Raw genomic sequence first — 21,878 nt, forward strand, 5'->3', positions numbered from 1 at the left:
GTAACGGTGTTTGTCTTCAATTAAACAACTACTTGCGTAATGCTTCGGGCAGACTGGCCACAGTATCTAAAAAATGTCTATTATGGTGAGCATTTGGCAAGAGTCACTATGACTCTCTTAAGGTAGCCAATGCCTCGTCACAATTAGACTCACGTCAGCAACTTCAAGAAACCTCTGGCAGTTTCTCTGAAGATAAACAGCAAGTGGATTACCGCTTTGGAGAGACCTTCCACAGTATCTAAAAAATGCGTATTTTCGTGAGGAATTGCCAGGAATCACTATGACTCTCGTAAGGTTGCTAATGCCTCGTCACAATTAAAATTAAATCAGCAACATCAAGTAACTCCTAGCAAGAGTAACGATGGTTGTCTTAAATTAAACAACTAATTTCGTAATGCTTCGGCAGACTGGACACAGTATCTAAAAAATGTCTATTATTGTGAGCATTTGGCAAGAGTCACTATGACTCTCTTAAGGTAGCCAATGCCTCGTCACAATTACACTCACATCAGCAACTTCAAGAAACCTCTGGCAGTTTCTCTTAAGATAAACAGCTAGTGGATTACCGCTTTGGAGAGACTTTCCACAGTATCTAAAAAATGCGTATTTTGGTGAGGAACTGCCAGGAATCACTATGACTCTCGTAAGGTTGCCAATGCCTCGTCACAATGAAAACTAAATCAGCAACATCAAGTAACTCCTAGCAAGAGTAACGATGGTTGTCTTAAATTAAACAACTAATTGCGTAATGCTTCGGGCAGACTGGCTACAGTATCTAAAAAATGTCTATTATGGTGAGCATTTGGCAAGAGTCACTATGACTCTCTTAAGGTAGCCAATGCCTCGTCACAATTAGACTCACATCAGCAACTTCAAGAACCCTCTGGCAGTTTCTCTGAAGATAAACAGGTAGTGGATTACCGCTTTGGAGAGACTTTCCACAGTATCCAAAAAATGCGTATTTTCGTGAGGAACTGCCAGGAATCACTATGACTCTCGTATGGTTGCCAATGCCTCGTCACAATTAAAATTAAATCAGCAACATCAAGTAACTCCTAGCAAGAGTAACGGTGGTTGTCTTAAATTAAACAACTAATTGCGTAATGCTTCGGGGTGACTGGCCACAGTATCTAAAAAATGTCTATTATAGTGAGCATTTGGCAAGCGTCACTATGACTCTCTTAAGGTAGCCAATGCCTCGTCACAATTAGACTCACATCAGCAACTTCAAGAAACCTCTGGCAGTTTCTCTGAAGATAAACAGCTTGTGGATTACCGCTTTGGAGAGACTTTCCACAGTATCTAAAAAATGCGTATTTTGGTGAGGAACTGCCAGGAATCACTATGACTCTCGTAAGGTTGCCAACGCCTCGTCACAATTAAAATTTAATCAGCAACATCAAGTAACTCCTAGCAAGAGTAACGGTGTTTGTCTTAAATTAAACAACTAATTGCGTAATGCTTCGTTCAGATTGGCCACAGTATCTAAAAAATGTCTGTTATGGTGAGCATTTGGCTAGAGTCACTATGACTCTCTTAAGGTAGCCAATGCCTCGTCACAATTAGACTCACGTCAGCAACTTCAAGAAACCTCTGGCAGTTTCTCCGAAGATAAACAGCTAGTGGATTACCGCTTTGGAGAGACTTTCCACAGTATCTAAAAAATGCGTATTTTCGTGAGGAACTGCCAGGAATCACTATGACTCTCCTAAGGTTGCTAATGCCTCGTCACAATTAAAATTAAATCAGCAACATCAAGTAACTCCTAGCAAGAGTAACGATGGTTGTCTGAAATTAAACAACTAATCGCGTCATGCTTCGGGCAGACTGGCCACAGTATCTAAAAAATGTCTATTATTGTGAGCATTGGGCAAGAGTCACTATGACTCTCTTAAGGTAGCCAATGCCTCGTCACAATTAGACTCACGTCAGCAACTTCAAGAAACCTGTGGCAGTTTCTCTGAAGATAAACAGCTAGTGGATTACCGCTTTGGAGAGACTTTCCACAGTATCTAAAAAATGCGTATTTTGGTGAGGAACTGCCAGGAATCACTATGACTCTCGTAAGGTTGCCAATGCCTCGTCACAATTAAAATTTAATCAGCAACATCAAGTAACTCCTAGCAAGAGTAACGGTGTTTGTCTTAAATTAAACAACTAATTGCGTAATGCTTCGTTCAGACTGGCCACAGTATCTAAAAAGTGTCTATAATGGTGAGCATTTGGCAATAGTCACTATGACTCTCTTAAGGTAGCCAATGCCTCGTCACAATTAGACTCACGTCAGCAACCTCAAGAAACCTCTGGCAGTTTCTCTGAAGATAAACAGCAAGTGGATTACCGCTTTGGAGAGACTTTCCACAGTATCTAAAAAATGCGTATTTTGGTGAGGAACTGCCAGGAATCACTATGACTCTCGTAAGGTTGCTAATGCCTCGTCACAATTAAATTAAATCAGCAACATCAAGTAACTCCTAGCAAGAGTAACGACGGATGTCCTAAATTAAACAACTAATTGCGTAATGCTTCGGGCAGATTGGCCACAGTACCTAAAAAATGTCTATAATGGTGAGCATTTGGCAAGAGTCGCTATGACTCGCTTAAGGTAGCCAATGCCTCGTCACAATTACACTCACATCAGCAACTTCAAGAAACCTCTGGCAGTTTCTCCGAAGATAAACAGCTAGTGGATTACCGCTTTGGAGAGACTTTCCACAGTATCTAAAAAATGCGTATTTTCGTGAGGAACTGCTAAGAATTACTATGACTCTCGTAAGGTTGCCAATGCCTCGTCACAATTAAAACTAAATCAGCAACATCAAGTAACTCCTAGCAATAGTAACGATGGTTGTCTTAAATTAAACAAGTAATTGCGTAATGCTTCGGGCAGACTGGCCACAGTATCTAAAAAATGTCTATTATGGTGAGCATTTGGCAAGAGTCACTATGACTCGTTTAAGGTAGCCAATGCCTCGTCACAATTAGACTCACATCAGCAACTTCAAGAAACCTCTGGCAGTTTCTCTGAAGATAAACAGCTAGTGGATTACCGCTTTAGAGAGACTTTCCACAGTATCTAAAAAATTCGTATTTTGGTGAGGAACTGCCAGGAATCACTATGACTCTCGTAAGGTTGCCAATGCCTCGTCACAATTTAAATTTAATCAGCAACATCAAGTAACTCCTAGCAAGAGTAACGATGGTTGTCTTAAATTAAAGGACTAGTGGCGTATTGCTTCGGGCAGACTGTCCACAGTATCTAAAAAATATCTATAATGGTGAGCGTTTGGCAAGAGTCGCTATGACTCGCTTAAGGTAGCCAATGCCTCGTCACAATTAGACTCACATCAGCAACTTCAAGAAACCTGTGGCAGTTTCTCGGAAGATAAACAGATAGTGGATTACCGCTTTGGAGAGACTTTCCACAGTATCTAAAAAATGCGTATTTTGGTGAGGAACTGCCAGGAATCACTATGACTCTCGTAAGGTTGCCAATGCCTCGTCACAATTAAAACTAAATCAGCAACATCAAGTAACTCCTAGCAAGAGTAACGATGGTTGTCTTAAATTAAACAAGTAATTGCGTAATGCTTCGGGCAGACTGGCCACAGTATCTAAAAAATGTCTATTATGGTGAGCATTTGGCAAGAGTCACTATGACTCTCTTAAGGTAGCCAATGCCTCTTCGCAATTACACTCACAACAGCAACTTCAAGAAACCTCTGGCAGTTTCTCATAAGATAAACAGCTAGTGGATTACCGCTTTGGAGAGACTTTCCACAGTATCTAAAAAATGCGTATTTTGGTGAGGAACTGCCAGGAATCACTATGACTCTCGTAAGGTTGCCAATGCCTCGTCACAATTAAAATTTAATCAGCAACATCAAGTAACTCCTAGCAAGAGTAACGATGGTTGTCTTAAATTAAAGGACTAGTGGCGTATTGCTTCGGGCAGACTGGCGACAGTATCTAAAAAATGTCTATAATGGTGAGCATTTGGCAAGGGTCGCTATGACTCGCTTAAGGTAGCCAATGCCTCGTCACAATTAGACTCACATCAGCTACTTCAAGAAACCTCTGGCAGTTTCTCTGAAAATAAACAGCTAGTGGATTACCGCTTTGGAGAGACTTTCCACAGTATCTAAAAAATGCGTATTTTGGTGAGGAACTGCCAGGAATCACTATGACTCTCGTAAGGTTGCCAATGCCTCGTCACAATTAAAACTAAATCAACAACATCAAGTAACTCCTAGCAAGAGTAACGATGGTTGTCTTAAATTAAACAACTAATTGCGTAATGCTTCGGGCAGACTGGCCACAGTATCTAAAAAATGTCTATTATGGTGAGCATTTGGCAAGTGTCACTATGACTCGTTTAAGGTAGCCAATGCCTCGTCACAATTAGACTCACATCAGCAACTTTAAGAAACCTCTGGCAGTTTCTTCTGAAGATAAACAGCTAGTGGATACCGCTTTGGAGAGACTTTCCACAGTATCTAAAAAATGCGTATTTTGGTGAGGAACTGCCAGGAATCACTATGACTCTCGTAAGGTTGCCAATGCCTCGTCACAATTAAAATTTAATCAGCAACAACAAGTAACTCCTAGCAAGAGTAACGGTGTTTGTCTTAAATTAAACAACTAATTGCGTAATGCTTCGGGCAGACTGACCACAGTATCTAAAAAATGTCTACTATGGTGAGCATTTGGCAAGAGTCACTATGACTCTCTTAAGGTAGCCAATGCCTCGTCACAATTAGACTCACATCAGCAACTTCAAGAAACCTCTGGCAGTTTCTCTGAAGATAAACAGCTTGTCGATTACCGCTTTGGAGAGACTTTCCACAGTATCTAAAAAATGCGTATTTTGGTGAGGAACTGCCAGGAATCACTATGACTCTCGTAAGGTTGCCAACGCCTCGTCACAATTAAAATTTAATCAGCAACATCAAGTAACTCCTAGCAAGAGTAACGGTGTTTGTCTTAAATTAAACAACTAATTGCGTAATGCTTCGTTCAGACTGGCCACAGTATCTAAAAAATGTCTGTTATGGTGAGCATTTGGCTAGAGTCACTATGACTCTCTTAAGGTAGCCAATGCCTCGTCACAATTAGACTCACGTCAGCAACTTCAAGAAACCTCTGGCAGTTTCTCCGAAGATAAACAGCTAGTGGATTACCGCTTTGGAGAGACTTTCCACAGTATCTAAAAAATGCGTATTTTCGTGAGGAACTGCCAGGAATCACTATGACTCTCCTAAGGTTGCTAATGCCTCGTCACAATTAAAATTAAATCAGCAACATCAAGTAACTCCTAGCAAGAGTAACGATGGTTGTCTGAAATTAAACAACTAATCGCGTCATGCTTCGGGCAGACTGGCCACAGTATCTAAAAAATGTCTATTATTGTGAGCATTGGGCAAGAGTCACTATGACTCTCTTAAGGTAGCCAATGCCTCGTCACAATTAGACTCACGTCAGCAACTTCAAGAAACCTGTGGCAGTTTCTCTGAAGATAAACAGCTAGTGGATTACCGCTTTGGAGAGACTTTCCACAGTATCTAAAAAATGCGTATTTTGGTGAGGAACTGCCAGGAATCACTATGACTCTCGTAAGGTTGCCAATGCCTCGTCACAATTAAAATTTAATCAGCAACATCAAGTAACTCCTAGCAAGAGTAACGGTGTTTGTCTTAAATTAAACAACTAATTGCGTAATGCTTCGTTCAGACTGGCCACAGTATCTAAAAAGTGTCTATAATGGTGAGCATTTGGCAATAGTCACTATGACTCTCTTAAGGTAGCCAATGCCTCGTCACAATTAGACTCACGTCAGCAACCTCAAGAAACCTCTGGCAGTTTCTCTGAAGATAAACAGCTAGTGGATTACCGCTTTGGAGAGACTTTCCACAGTATCTAAAAAATGCGTATTTTGGTGAGGAACTGCCAGGAATGACTATGACTCTCGTAAGGTTGCTAATGCCTCGTCACAATTAAATTAAATCAGCAACATCAAGTAACTCCTAGCAAGAGTAACGACGGATGTCCTAAATTAAACAACTAATTGCGTAATGCTTCGGGCAGATTGGCCACAGTATCTAAAAAATGTCTATAATGGTGAGCATTTGGCAAGAGTCGCTATGACTCGCTTAAGGTAGCCAATGCCTCGTCACAATTACACTCACATCAGCAACTTCAAGAAACCTCTGGCAGTTTCTCCGAAGATAAACAGCTACTGGATTACAGCTTTGGAGAGACTTTCCACAGTATCTAAAAAATGCGTATTTTCGTGAGGAACTGCCAAGAATTACTATGACTCTCGTAAGGTTGCCAATGCCTCGTCACAATTAAAACTAAATCAGCAACATCAAGTAACTCCTAGCAATAGTAACGATGGTTGTCTTAAATTAAACAAGTAATTGCGTAATGCTTCGGGCAGACTGGCCACAGTATCTAAAAAATGTCTATTATGGTGAGCATTTGGCAAGAGTCACTATGACTCGTTTAAGGTAGCCAATGCCTCGTCACAATTAGACTCACATCAGCAACTTCAAGAAACCTCTGGCAGTTTCTCTGAAGATAAACAGCTAGTGGATTACCGCTTTAGAGAGACTTTCCACAGTATCTAAAAAATTCGTATTTTGGTGAGGAACTGCCAGGAATCACTATGACTCTCGTAAGGTTGCCAATGCCTCGTCACAATTTAAATTTAATCAGCAACATCAAGTAACTCCTAGCAAGAGTAACGATGGTTGTCTTAAATTAAAGGACTAGTGGCGTATTGCTTCGGGCAGACTGTCCACAGTATCTAAAAAATGTCTATAATGGTGAGCGTTTGGCAAGAGTCGCTATGACTCGCTTAAGGTAGCCAATGCCTCGTCACAATTAGACTCACATCAGCAACTTCAAGAAACCTGTGGCAGTTTCTCGGAAGATAAACAGATAGTGGATTACCGCTTTGGAGAGACTTTCCACAGTATCTAAAAAATGCGTATTTTGGTGAGGAACTGCCAGGAATCACTATGACTCTCGTAAGGTTGCCAATGCCTCGTCACAATTAAAACTAAATCAGCAACATCAAGTAACTCCTAGCAAGAGTAACGATGGTTGTCTTAAATTAAACAAGTAATTGCGTAATGCTTCGGGCAGACTGGCCACAGTATCTAAAAAATGTCTATTATGGTGAGCATTTGGCAAGAGTCACTATGACTCTCTTAAGGTAGCCAATGCCTCTTCGCAATTACACTCACAACAGCAACTTCAAGAAACCTCTGGCAGTTTCTCTTAAGATAAACATCTAGTGGATTACCGCTTTGGAGAGACTTTCCACAGTATCTAAAAAATGCGTATTTTGGTGAGGAACTGCCAGGAATCACTATGACTCTCGTAAGGTTGCCAATGCCTCGTCACAATTAAAATTTAATCAGCAACATCAAGTAACTCCTAGCAAGAGTAACGATGGTTGTCTTAAATTAAAGGACTAGTGGCGTATTGCTTCGGGCAGACTGGCGACAGTATCTAAAAAATGTCTATAATGGTGAGCATTTGGCAAGGGTCGCTATGACTCGCTTAAGGTAGCCAATGCCTCGTCACAATTAGACTCACATCAGCTACTTCAAGAAACCTCTGGCAGTTTCTCTGAAAATAAACAGCTAGTGGATTACCACTTTGGAGAGACTTTCCACAGTATCTAAAAAATGCGTATTTTGGTGAGGAACTGCCAGGAATCACTATGACTCTCGTAAGGTTGCCAATGCCTCGTCACAATTAAAACTAAATCAACAACATCAAGTAACTCCTAGCAAGAGTAACGATGGTTGTCTTAAATTAAACAACTAATTGCGTAATGCTTCGGGCAGACTGGCCACAGTATCTAAAAAATGTCTATTATGGTGAGCATTTGGCAAGTGTCACTATGACTCGTTTAAGGTAGCCAATGCCTCGTCACAATTAGACTCACATCAGCAACTTTAAGAAACCTCTGGCAGTTTCTTCTGAAGATAAACAGCTAGTGGATACCGCTTTGGAGAGACTTTCCACAGTATCTAAAAAATGCGTATTTTGGTGAGGAACTGCCAGGAATCACTATGACTCTCGTAAGGTTGCCAATGCCTCGTCACAATTAAAATTTAATCAGCAACAACAAGTAACTCCTAGCAAGAGTAACGGTGTTTGTCTTAAATTAAACAACTAATTGCGTAATGCTTCGGGCAGACTGACCACAGTATCTAAAAAATGTCTACTATGGTGAGCATTTGGATAGAGTCACTATGACTCTCTTAAGGTAGCCAATGCCTCGTCACAATTAGACTCACGTCAGCAACTTGAAGAAACCTCTGGCAGTTTCTCTGAAGATAAACAGCTAGTGGATTACCGCTTTGGAGAGACCTTCCACAGTATCTAAAAATTCGTATTTTGGTGAGGAACTGCCAGGAATCACTATGACTCTCGTAAGGTTGCCAATGCCTCGTCACAATTAAAATTTAATCAGCAACATCAAGTAACTCCTAGCAAGAGTAACGGTGGTTGTCTTAAATTAAACAACTAATTGCGTAATGCTTCGGACAGACTGGCCACAGTATCTAAAAAATTTCTATTATGGTGAGCATTTGGCAAGAGTCCCTATGACTCTCTTAAGGTAGCCAATACCTCGTCACAACTAGACTCACGTCAGCAACTTGAAGAAACCTCTGGCAGTTTCTCTGAAGATAAACAGCTAGTGGATTATCGCTTTGGAGAGACTTTCCACAGTATCTAAAAAATGCGTATTTTGGTGAGGAACTGCCAGGAATCACTATGACTCTCGTAAGGTTGCCAATGCCTCGTCACAATTAAAATTAAATCAGCAACATCAAGTAACTCCTAGCAAGAGTAACGATGGTTGTCTTAAATTAAACAACTAATTGCGTAATGCTTCGGGCAGACTGGCCACAGTATCTAAAATATGTCTATAATGGTGAGCATTTGGCAAGAGTCACTATGACTCTCTTAAGGTAGCCAATGCCTCGTCACAATTACACTCACATCAGCAACTTCAAGTAACCTCTGGCAGTTTCTCTTAAGATAAACATCTAGTGGATTACCGCTTTGGAGAGACTTTCCACAGTATCTAAAAAATGCGTATTTTGGTGAGGAACTGCCAGGAGTCACTATGACTGTCGTAAGGTTGCCAATGCCTCGTCACAATTAAAATTTAATCAGCACTATCAAGTAACTCCTAGCAAGAGTAACGATGGTTGTCTTAAATTAAAGAACTAGTGGCGTATTGCTTCGGCAGACTGAATACAGTATCTAAAAAATTTCTATTATGTTGAGCATTTGGCAACAGTCGCTATGACTCGCTTAAGGTAGCCAGTGCCTCGTCACAATTAGACTCACATCAGCAACTTCAAGAAACCTCTGGCAGTTTCAAGGAAGATAAACAGCTAGTGGATTACCGCTTTGGAGAGACTTTCCACAGTATCTAAAAAATGCGTATTTTGGTGAGGAACTGCCAGGAATCACTATGACTCTCGTAAGGTTGCCAATGCCTCGTCACAATTAAAATGAAATCAGCAACATCAAGTAACTCCTAGCAAGAGTAACGATGGTTGTCTTAAATTAAACAACTAATTGCGTAATGCTTCGGGCAGACTGGCCACAGTATCTAAAAAATGTCTATTATGGTGAGCATTTGGCAAGAGTCACTATGACTCTCTTAAGGTAGCCAATGCCTCGTCACAATTACACTCACATCAGCAACTTCAAGAATCCTCTGACAGTTTCTCTTAAGATAAACAGCTAGTGGATTACCGCTTTGGAGAGACTTTCCACAGTATCTAAAAAATGGGTATTTTGGTGAGGAACTGCCAGGAATCACTATGACTCTCGTAAGGTTGCCAATGCCTCGTCACAATTAAAATTTAATCAGCAACAACAAGTAACTCCCAGCAAGAGTAACGATGGTTGTCTTAAATTAAAGGACTAGTGGCGTATTGCTTCGGGCAGACTGGCCACAGTATCTAAAAAATGTCTATAATGGTGAGCATTTGGCAAGAGCCGCTATGACTCGCTTAAGGTAGCCAATGCCTCGTCACATTTAGGCTCACATCAGCAACTTCAAGAAACCTCTGGCAGTTTCTCTGAAGATAAACAGATAGTGGATTACCGCTTTGGAGAGGCATTCCACAGTATCTAAAAAATGCGTATTTTGGTGAGGAACTGCCAGGAATCACTTTGACTCTCCTAAGGTTGCCAATGCCTCATCATTATTAAAATTAAATCAGCAACATCAAGTAACTCCTACCAAGAGTAACGGTGGTTGTCTTAAATTAAACAACTAATTGCATAATGCTTCGGGCAGACTGGCCACAGTATCTAAAAAATGTCTATTATGATGAGCATTTGGCAAGGGTCACTATGACTCTCTTAAGGTAGCCAATGCCTCGTCACAATTAGACTCACGTCAGCAACTTCAAGAAACCTCTGGCAATTTCTCCTAAGATAAACAGCTAGTGGATTACCACTTTGGAGAGACTTTCCACAGTATCTAAAAAATGCGTATTTTGGTGAGCAACTGCCAGGAATCACTATGACTCTCGTAAGGTTGCCAATGCCTCGTCACAATTAAAATTTAATCAGCAACATCAAGTAACTCCTAGCAAGAGTAACGATGGTTTTCTTAAATTAAAGAACTAGTGGCGTATTGCTTCGGCAGACTGGCCACAGTATCTAAAAAATGTCTATTATGGTGAGCATTTGGCAAGAGTCGCTATGACTCGCTTAAGGTAGCCAATGCCTCGTCACAATTAGACTCACATCAGCAACTTCAAGAAACCTCTGGCAGTTTCTCTGAAGATAAACAGCTAGTGGATTACCGCTTTGGAGAGACTTTCCACAGTATCTAAAAAATGCGTATTTTGGTGAGGAACTGCCAGGAATCACTATGACTCTGGTAAGGTTGCCAATGCCTCATCACAATTAAAATTTAATCAGCAATATCAAGTAACTCCTAGCAAGAGTAACGATGGTTGTCTTAAATTAAAGAACTAGTGGCGTATACCTTCGGGCAGACTGGCCACAGTATCTAAAAAATGTCTGTTATGGTGAGCATTTGGCAAGAGTTGCTATGACTCGCTTAAGGTAGCCTATGCCTCGTCACAATTAGACTCACATCAGCAACTTCAAGAAACCTCTGGCAGTTTCTCTGAGGATAAACAGCTAGTGGATTACCGCTTTGGAGAAACTTTCCACAGTATCTAAAAAATGCGTATTTTTGTGAGGAACTGCCAGGAATCACTATGACTCTCCTAAGGTTGCCAATGCCTCATCACAATTAAAATTAAATCAGCAACATCAAGTAACTACTAGCAAGAGTAACGGTGGTTGTCTTAAATTAAACAACTAATTGCGTAATGCTTCGGACAGACTGGCCACAGTATCTAAAAAATTTCTATTATGGTGAGCATTTGGCAAGAGTCACTATGACTCTCTTAAGGTAGCCAATACCTCGTCACAATTAGACTCACGTCAGCAACTTGAAGAAACGTCTGGCAGTTTCTCTGAAGATAAACAGCTAGTGGATTACCGCTTTGGGGAGACTTTCCACAGTATCTAAAAAATGCGTATTTTGGTGAGGAACTGCCAGGAATCACTATGACTCTCGTAAGGTTGCCAATGCCTCGTCACAATTAAAATTTAATCAGCAACATCAAGTAACTCCTAGCAAGAGTAACGATGGTTGTCTTAAATTAAAGAGCTAGTGGCGTATTGCTCCGGGCTGACTGGCCACAGTATCTAAAAAATGTCTATTATGGTGAGCATTTGGCAAGAGTCACTATGACTCGCTTAAGGTAGCCAATGCCTCGTCACAATTAGACTCACATCAGCAACTTCAAGAAACCTCTGGCAGTTTCTCTGAAGATAAACAGCTAGTGGATTACCGCTTTGGAGAGACTTTCCACAGTATTTAAAATATGCGTATTTTGGTGAGGAACTGCCAGGAATCACTATGACTCTCGTAAGGTTGCCTATGCCTCGTCACAATTAAAATTTAATCAGCAACATCAAGTAACTCCTAGTAAGAGTAACGATGGTTGTCTTAAATTAAAGAACTAGTGGCGTATTGCTTTGGCAGACTGGATAAAGTATCTAAAAAATGTCTATTATGGTGAGCATTTGACAACAGTCGCTATGACTCGCTTAAGGTAGCCAATGCCTCGTCACAATTAGACTCACATCAGCAACTTCAAGAAACCTGTTGCAGTTTCTCGGAAGATAAACAGCTAGTGGATTACCGCTTTGGAGAGACTTTCCACAGTATCTAAAAAATGCGTATTTTGGTGAGGAACTGCCAGGAATCACTATGACTCTCGTAAGGTTGCCAATCCCTCGTCACAATTAAAATTTATTCAGCAACAACAAGTAACTCCCAGCAAGAGTAACGATGGTTTTCTTAAATTAAAGTACTAGTGGCGTATTGCTTCGGGCAGACTGGCCACAGTATCTATAAAATGTCTATAATGGTGAGCATTTGGCAAGAGTCGCTATGACTCGCTTAAGGTAGCCAATGCCTCGTCACATTTAGGCTCACATCAGCAACTTCAAGAAACCTCTGGCAGTTTCTCTGAAGATAAACAGCTAGTGGATTACCGCTTTGGAGAGGAATTCCACAGTATCTAAAAAATGCGTATTTTGGTGAGGAACTGCCAGGAATCACTATGACTCTCGTAAGGTTGCCAATGCCTCGTCACAATTAAAATTAAATCAGCAACATCAAGTAACTCCTAGCAAGAGTAACGATGGTTGTCTTAAATTAAACAACTAATTGCGTAATGCTTCGGGCAGACTGGCCACAGTATCTAAAAAATGTCTATTATGGTGAGCATTTGGCAAGAGTCACTATGACTCTCTTGAGGTAGCCAATGCCTCGTCACAATTAGACTCACGTCAGCAACTTCAAGAAACCTCTGGCAATTTCTCTTAAGATAAACAGCTAGTGGATTACCACTTTGGAGGGACTTTCCACAGTATCTAAAAAATGCGTATTTGGTGAGGAACTGCCAGGAATCACTATGACTCTCGTAAGGTTGCCAATGCCTCGTCACAATTAAAATTTAATCAGCAACATTAAGTAACTCCTAGCAAGAGTAACGATGGTTGTCTTAAATTAAAGAACTAGTGGCGTATTGCTTCGTCAGACTGGCCACAGTATCTAAAAAATGTCTATTATGGTGAGCATTTGGCAAGAGTCGCTATGACTCGCTTAAGGTAGCCAATGCCTCGACACAATTAGACTCACATCAGCAACTTCAAGATACCTCTGGCAGTTTCTCGGAAGATAAACAGCTAGTGGATTACCGCTTTGGAGAGACTTTCCACAGTATCTAAAAAATGCGTATTTTGGTGAGGAACTGCCAGGAATCACTATGACTCTCGTAAGGTTGCAATGCCTCGTCACTATTAAAATTTAATCAGCAACATCAAGTAACTCCTAGCAAGAGTAACGATGGTTGTCTTAAATTAAAGAACTAGTGGCGTATTGCTTCGGCAGACTGAATACAGTATCTAAAAAATGTCTATTATGTTGAGCATTTGGCAACAGTCGCTATGACTCGCTTAAGGTAGCCAGTGCCTCGTCACAATTAGACTCACATCAGCAACTTCAAGAAACCTCTGGCAGTTTCAAGGAAGATAAACAGCTAGTGGATTACCGCTTTGGAGAGACTTTCCATAGTATCTAAAAAATGCGTATTTTTGTGAGGAACTGCCAGGAATCACTATGACTCTCCTAAGGTTGCCAATGCCTCATCACAATTAAAATTAAATCAGCAACATCAAGTAACTACTAGCAAGAGTAACGGTGGTTGTCTTAAATTAAACAACTAATTGCGTAATGCTTCGGACAGACTGGCCACAGTATCTAAAAAATTTCTATTATGGTGAGCATTTGGCAAGAGTCACTATGACTCTCTTAAGGTAGCCAATACCTCGTCACAATTAGACTCACGTCAGCAACTTGAAGAATCCTCTGACAGTTTCTCTTAAGATAAACAGCTAGTGGATTACCGCTTTGGAGAGACTTTCCACAGTATCTAAAAAATGCGTATTTTGGTGAGGAACTGCCAGGAATCACTATGACTCTCGTAAGGTTGCCAATGCCTCGTCACAATTAAAATTTAATCAGCAACAACAAGTAACTCCCAGCAAGAGTAACGATGGTTGTCTTAAATTAAAGGACTAGTGGCGTATTGCTTCGGGCAGACTGGCCACAGTATCTAAAAAATGTCTATAATGGTGAGCATTTGGCAAGAGCCGTTATGACTCGCTTAAGGTAGCCAATGCCTCGTCACATTTAGGCTCACATCAGCAACTTCAAGAAACCTCTGGCAGTTTCTCTGAAGATAAACAGATAGTGGATTACCGCTTTGGAGAGGCATTCCACAGTATCTAAAAAATGCGTATTTTGGTGAGGAACTGCCAGGAATCACTTTGACTCTCCTAAGGTTGCCAATGCCTCATCATTATTAAAATTAAATCAGCAACATCAAGTAACTCCTACCAAGAGTAACGGTGGTTGTCTTAAATTAAACAACTAATTGCACAATGCTTCGGGCAGACTGGCCACAGTATCTAAAAAATGTCTATTATGATGAGCTTTTGGCAAGGGTCACTATGACTCTCTTAAGGTAGCCAATGCCTCGTCACAATTAGACTCACGTCAGCAACTTCAAGAAACCTCTGGCAATTTCTCCTAAGATAAACAGCTAGTGGATTACCACTTTGGAGAGACTTTCCACAGTATCTAAAAAATGCGTATTTTGGTGAGGAACTGCCAGGAATCACTATGACTCTCGTAAGGTTGCCAATGCCTCGTCACAATTAAAATTTAATCAGCAACATCAAGTAACTCCTAGCAAGAGTAACGATGGTTGTCTTAAATTAAAGAACTAGTGGCGTATTGCTTCGGCAGACTGGCCACAGTATCTAAAAAATGTCTATTATGGTGAGCATTTGGCAAGAGTCGCTATGACTCGCTTAAGGTAGCCAATGCCTCGTCACAATTAGACTCACATCAGCAACTTCAAGAAACCTCTGGCAGTTTCTCTGAAGATAAACAGCTAGTGGATTACCGCTTTGGAGAGACTTTGCACAGTATCTAAAAAATGCGTATTTTGGTGAGGAACTGCCAGGAATCACTATGACTCTGGTAAGGTTGCCAATGCCTCATCACAATTAAAATTTAATCAGCAATATCAAGTAACTCCTAGCAAGAGTAACGGTGTTTGTCTTATATTAAACAACTAATTGCGTAATGCTTCGGGCAGACTGACCACAGTATCTAAAAAATGTCTATTATGGTGAGCATTTGGCAAGAGTCACTATGACTCTCTTAAGGTAGCCAATGCCTCGTCACAATTAGACTCACGTCAGCAACTTGAAGAAACCTCTGGCAGTTTCTCTGAAGATAAACAGCTAGTGGATTACCGCTTTGGAGAGACCTTCCACAGTATCTAAAAATTCGTATTTTGGTGAGGAACTGCCAGGAATCACTATGACTCTCGTAAGGTTGCCAATGCCTAGTCACAATTAAAATTTAATCAGCAACATCAAGTAACTCCTAGCAAGAGTAACGGTGGTTGTCTTAAATTACACAAATAATTGCGTAATGCTTCGGACAGACTGGCCACAGTATCTAAAAAATTTCTATTATGGTGAGCATTTGGCAAGAGTCCCTATGACTCTGTTAAGGTAGCCAATACCTCGTCACAACTAGACTCACGTCAGCAACTTGAAGAAACCTCTGGCAGTTTCTCTGAAGATAAACAGCTAGTGGATTATCGCTCTGGAGAGACTTTCCACAGTATCTAAAAAATGCGTATTTTGGTGAGGAACTGCCAGGAATCACTATGACTCTCCTAAGGTTGCCAATGCCTCATCTTTATTAAAATTAAATCAGCAACATCAAGTAACTCCTACCAAGAGTAACGGTGGTTGTCTTAAATTAAACAACTAATTGCGTAATGCTTTGGGCAGACTGGCCACAGTATCTAAAAAATGTCTATTATGGTAAGCATTTGGCAAGGGTCACTATGACTCTCTTAAGGTAGCCAATGCCTCGTCACAATTACACTCACATCAGCAACTTCAAGTAACCTCTGGCAGTTTCTCTTAAGATAAACATCTAGTGGATTACCGCTTTGGAGAGACTTTCCACAGTATCTAAAAAATGCGTATTTTGGTGAGGAACTGCCAGGAGTCACTATGACTCTCGTAAGGTTGCCAATGCCTCGTCACAATTAAAATTTAATCAGCACTATCAAGTAACTCCTAGCAAGAGTAACGATGGTTGTCTTAAATTAAACAACTAATTGCGTAATGCTTCGGGCAGACTGGCCACAGTATCTAAAAAATGTCTATTATGGTGAGCATTTGGCAACAGTCGCTATGACTCGCTTAAGGTAGCCAGTGCCTCGTCACAATTAGACTCACATCAGCAACTTCAAGAAACCTCTGGCAGTTTCAAGGAAGATAAACAGCTAGTGGACTACCGCTTTGGAGAGACTTTCCACAGTATCTAAAAAATGCGTATTTTGGTGAGGAACTGCCAGGAATCACTATGACTCTCGTAAGGTTGCCAATGCCTCGTCACAATTAAAATGAAATCAGCAACATCAAGTAACTCCTAGCAAGAGTAACGATGGTTGTCTTAAATTAAACAACTAATTGCGTAATGCTTCGGGCAGACTGGCCACAGTATCTAAAAAATGTCTATTATGGTGAGCATTTGGCAAGAGTCACTATGACTCTCTTAAGGTAGCCAATGCCTCGTCACAATTACACTCACATCAGCAACTTCAAGAAACCTCTGACAGTTTCTCTTAAGATAAACAGCTAGTGGATTACCGCTTTGGAGAGACTTTCCACAGTATCTAAAAAATGCGTATTTTGGTGAGGAACTGCCAGGAATCACTATGACTCTCGTAAGGTTGCCAATGCCTCGTCACAATTAAAATTTAATCAGCAACAACAAGTAACTCCCAGCAAGAGTAACGATGGTTGTCTTAAATTAAAGGACTAGTGGCGTATTGCTTCGGGCAGACTGGCCACAGTATCTAAAAAATGTCTATAATGGTGAGCATTTGGCAAGAGCCGCTATGACTCGCTTAAGGTAGCCAATGCCTCGTCACATTTAGGCTCACATCAGCAACTTCAAGAAACCTCTGGCAGTTTCTCTGAAGATAAACAGATAGTGGATTACCGCTTTGTAGAGGCATTCCACAGTATCTAAAAAATGCGTATTTTGGTGAGGAACTGCCAGGAATCACTTTGACTCTCCTAAGGTTGCCAATGCCTCATCATTATTAATATTAAATCAGCAACATCAAGTAACTCCTACCAAGAGTAACGGTGGTGGTCTTAAATTAAACAACTAATTGCGTAATGCTTCGGGCAGACTGGCCACAGTATCTAAAAAATGTCTATTATGGTGAGCATTTGGCAAGAGTCACTATGACTCTCTTAAGGTAGCCAATGCCTCGTCACAATTAGACTCACGTCAGCAACTTCAAGAAACCTCTGGCAATTTCTCCTAAGATAAACAGCTAGTGGATTACCACTTTGGAGAGACTTTCCACAGTATCTAAAAAATGCGTATTTTGGTGAGGAACTGCCAGGAATCACTATGACTCTCGTAAGGTTGCCAATGCCTCGTCACAATTAAAATTTAATCAGCAACATCAAGTAACTCCTAGCAAGAGTAACGATGGTTGTCTTAAATTAAAGAACTAGTGGCGTATTGCTTCGGCAGACTGGCCACAGTATCTAAAAAATGTCTATTATGGTGAGCATTTGGCAAGAGTCGCTATGACTCGCTTAAGGTAGCCAATGCCTCGTCACAATTAGACTCACATCAGCAACTTCAAGAAACCTCTGGCAGTTTCTCTGAAGATAAGCAGCTAGTGGATTACCGCTTTGGAGAGACTTTCCACAGTATCTAAAAAATGCGTATTTTGGTGAGGAACTGCCAGGAATCACTATGACTCTGGTAAGGTTGCCAATGCCTTATCAGAATTAAAATTTAATCAGCAATATCAAGTAACTCCTAGCAAGAGTAACGATGGTTGTCTTAAATTAAAGAACTAGTGGCGTATACCTTCGGGCAGACTGGCCACAGTATCTAAAAAATGTCTGTTATGGTGAGCATTTGGCAAGAGTTGCTATGACTCGCTTAAGGTAGCCTATGCCTCGTCACAATTAGACTCACATCAGCAACTTCAAGAAACCTCTGGCAGTTTCTCTGAGGATAAACAGCTAGTGGATTACCGCTTTGGAGAAACTTTCCACAGTATCTAAAAAATGCGTATTTTTGTGAGGAACTGCCAGGAATCACTATGACTCTCCTAAGGTTGCCAATGCCTCATCACAATTAAAATTAAATCAGCAACATCAAGTAACTACTAGCAAGAGTAACGGTGGTTGTCTTAAATTAAACAACTAATTGCGTAATGCTTCGGACAGACTGGCCACAGTATCTAAAAAATTTCTATTATGGTGAGCATTTGGCAAGAGTCACTATGACTCTCTTAAGGTAGCCAATACCTCGTCACAATTAGACTCACGTCAGCAACTTGAAGAAACGTCTGGCAGTTTCTCTGAAGATAAACAGCTAGTGGATTACCGCTTTGGGGAGACATTCCACAGTATCTAAAAAATGCGTATTTTGGTGAGGAACCGCCAGGAATCACTATGACTCTCGTAAGGTTGCCAATGCCTCGTCACAATTAAAATTTAATCAGCAACATCAAGTAACTCCTAGCAAGAGTAACGATGGTTGTCTTAAATTAAAGAACTAGTGGCGTATTGCGCCGGGCCGACTGGCCACAGTATCTAAAAAATGTCTATTATGGTGAGCATTTGGCAAGAGTCACTATGACTCGCTTAAGGTAGCCAATGCCTCGTCACAATTAGACTAACATCAGCAACTTCAAGAAACCTCTGGCAGTTTCTCTGAAGATAAACAGCTAGTGGATTACCACTTTGGAGAGACTTTCCACAGTATTTAAAATATGCGTATTTTGGTGAGGAACTGCCAGGAATCACTATGACTCTAGTAAGGTTGCCTATGCCTCGTCACAATTAAAATTTAATCAGCAACATCAAGTAACTCCTAGCAAGAGTAACGATGGTTGTCTTAAATTAAAGAACTAGTGGCGTATTGCTTTGGCAGACTGGATAAAGTATCTAAAAAATGTCTATTATGGTGAGCATTTGACAACAGTCGCTATGACTCGCTTAAGGTAGCCAATGCCTCGTCACAATTAGACTCACATCAGCAACTTCAAGAAACCTGTGGCAGTTTCTCGGAAGATAAACAGCTAGTGGATTACCGCTTTGGAGAGACTTTCCACAGTATCTAAAAAATGCGTATTTTGGTGAGGAACTGCCAGGAATCACTATGACTCTCGTAAGGTTGCCAATGCCTCGTCACAATTAAAATTAAATCAGCAACATCAAGTAACTCCTAGCAAGAGTAACGATGGTTGGCTTAAATTAAACAACTAATTGCGTAATGATTCGGGCAGACTGGCCACAGTATCTAAAAAATGTCTATTATGGTGAGCATTTGGCAAGAGTCACTATGACTCTCTTAAGGTAGCCAATGCCTCGTCACAATTACACTCACATCAGCAACTTCAAGAAACCTCTGACAGTTTCTCTTAAGATAAACAGCTAGTGGATTACCGCTTTGAAGAGACATTCCACAGTATCTAAAAAATGCGTATTTTGGTGAGGAACTGCCAGGAATCACTATGACTCTCGTAAGGTTGCCAATCCCTCGTCACAATTAAAATTTATTCAGCAACAACAAGTAACTCCCAGCAAGAGTAACGATGGTTTTCTTAAATTAAAGTACTAGTGGCGTATTGCTTCGGGCAGACTGGCCACAGTATCTAAAAAATGTCTATAATGGTGAGCATTTGGCAAGAGTCGCTATGACTCGCTTAAGGTAGCCAATGCCTCGTCACATTTAGGCTCACATCAGCAACTTCAAGAAACCTCTGGCAGTTTCTCTGAAGATAAACAGCTAGTGGATTACCGCTTTGGAGAGGAATTCCACAGTATCTAAAAAATGCGTATTTTGGTGAGGAACTGCCAGGAATCACTATGACTCTCGTAAGGTTGCCAATGCCTCGTCACAATTAAAATTAAATCAGCAACATCAAGTAACTCCTAGCAAGAGTAACGATGGTTGTCTTAAATTAAACAACTAATTGCGTAATGCTTCGGGCAGACTGGCCACAGTATCTAAAAAATGTCTATTATGGTGAGCATTTGGCAAGAGTCACTATGACTCTCTTGAGGTAGCCAATGCCTCGTCACAATTAGACTCACGTCAGCAACTTCAAGAAACCTCTGGCAATTTCTCTTAAGATAAACAGCTAGTGGATTACCACTTTGGAGGGACTTTCCACAGTATCTAAAAAATGCGTATTTTGGTGAGGAACTGCCAGGAATCACTATGACTCTCGTAAGGTTGCCAATGCCTCGTCACAATTAAAATTTAATCAGCAACATCAAGTAACTCCTAGCAAGAGTAACGATGGTTGTCTTAAATTAAAGAACTAGTGGCGTATTGCTTCGTCAGACTGGCCACAGTATCTAAAAAATGTCTATTATGGTGAGCATTTGGCAAGATTCCCTATGACTCGCTTAAGGTAGCCAATGCCTCGACACAATTAGACTCACATCAGCAACTTCAAGATACCTCTGGCAGTTTCTCTGAAGATAAACAGCTAGTGGATTACCGCTTTGGAGAGACTTTCCACAGTATCTAAAAAATGCGTATTTTGGTGAGGAACTGCCAGGAATCACTATGACTCTCGTAAGGTTGCAATGCCTCGTCACTATTAAAATTTAATCAGCAACATCAAGTAACTCCTAGCAAGAGTAACGATGGTTGTCTTAAATTAAAGAACTAGTGGCGTATTGCTTCGTCAGACTGGCCACAGTATCTAAAAAATGTCTATTATGGTGAGCATTTGGCAAGAGTCGCTATGACTCGCTTAAGGTAGCCAATGCCTCGACACAATTAGACTCACATCAGCAACTTCAAGATACCTCTGGCAGTTTCTCGGAAGATAAACAGCTAGTGGATTACCGCTTTGGAGAGACTTTCCACAGTATCTAAAAAATGCGTATTTTGGTGAGGAACTCCCAGGAATCACTATGACTCTCGTAAGGTTGCCAATGCCTCGTCACAATTAAAATTTAATCAGCACTATCAAGTAACTCCTAGCAAGAGTAACGATGGCTGTCTTAAATTAAAGAACTAGTGGCGTATTGCTTCGGCAGACTGAATACAGTATCTAAAAAATGTCTATTATGTTGAGCATTTGGCAACAGTCGCTATGACTCGCTTAAGGTAGCCAGTGCCTCGTCACAATTAGACTCACATCAGCAAGTTCAAGAAACCTCTGGCAGTTTCAAGGAAGATAAACAGCTAGTGGATTACCGCTTTGGAGAGACTATCCAAAGTATCTAAAAAATGCGTATTTTTGTGAGGAACTGCCAGGAATCACTATGACTCTCCTAAGGTTGCCAATGCCTCATCACAATTAATATTAAATCAGCAACATCAAGTAACTACTAGCAAGAGTAACGGTGGTTGTCTTAAATTAAACAACTAATTGCGTAATGCTTCAGACAGACTGGCCACAGTATCTAAAAAATTTCTATTATGGTGAGCATTTGGCAAGAGTCACTATGACTCTCTTAAGGTAGCCAATACCTCGTCACAATTAGACTCACGTCAGCAACTTGAAGAAACCTCTGGCAGTTTCTCTGAAGATAAACAGCTAGTGGATTACCGCTTTGGGGAGACTTTCCACAGTATCTAA

This window comes from Schistocerca gregaria, chromosome 2 (genome assembly GCF_023897955.1).
Source record: "Schistocerca gregaria isolate iqSchGreg1 chromosome 2, iqSchGreg1.2, whole genome shotgun sequence".
Taxonomy (NCBI): Eukaryota; Metazoa; Arthropoda; class Insecta; order Orthoptera; family Acrididae; genus Schistocerca; species Schistocerca gregaria.